We start from the raw sequence: 289 nt of genomic DNA on the forward strand, positions 1-289 counted from the left end.
TGAGCAGGGGAGGGTCAGAGAGAGAGGGAGTCACAGACTGAAACAGGCTCCAGGCTCTGAACTGGCAGTCAGCACAGAGCCCGACGTGGGGCTCGAACCCACGATCCGTGAGATCACGACCCAAGCGAAAGTCGGACGCTTAACCGACTAAGCCACCCAGGCGCCCCCGCAAGATCTGTTTTAGAATCTGTCTTTGAATTGGTGTGGTGCTTGGTGCCCTGCCTGGTTGAAATTGGACTCTGGTGACCGGTCTCAGGAGTTGTGGGACTTCTCCTGTTTCCATTCCCAT

The 289-nt window shown here is 56.4% G+C and overlaps 1 protein-coding gene and 1 non-coding gene across 2 annotated transcripts in view; both read right to left on the reverse strand.

Moving 5' to 3' along the window:
- The window catches only part of HSD17B12 (hydroxysteroid 17-beta dehydrogenase 12), a 162,679-nt gene that overhangs the window by 35,672 nt on the left and 126,718 nt on the right, over window positions 1-289 (reverse strand). The gene's annotated exons all lie outside the window — the stretch shown is intronic.
- Window positions 78-162, reverse strand: TRNAE-UUC (transfer RNA glutamic acid (anticodon UUC)). Its single transcript has one exon. It is a non-coding gene; the product is annotated as a tRNA-Glu (tRNA).

The sequence above is a fragment of the Crocuta crocuta genome, unplaced genomic scaffold (genome assembly GCF_008692635.1).
Source record: "Crocuta crocuta isolate KB4526 unplaced genomic scaffold, BGI_CrCroc_1.0 scaffold330, whole genome shotgun sequence".
Lineage (NCBI taxonomy): Eukaryota > Metazoa > Chordata > Mammalia > Carnivora > Hyaenidae > Crocuta > Crocuta crocuta.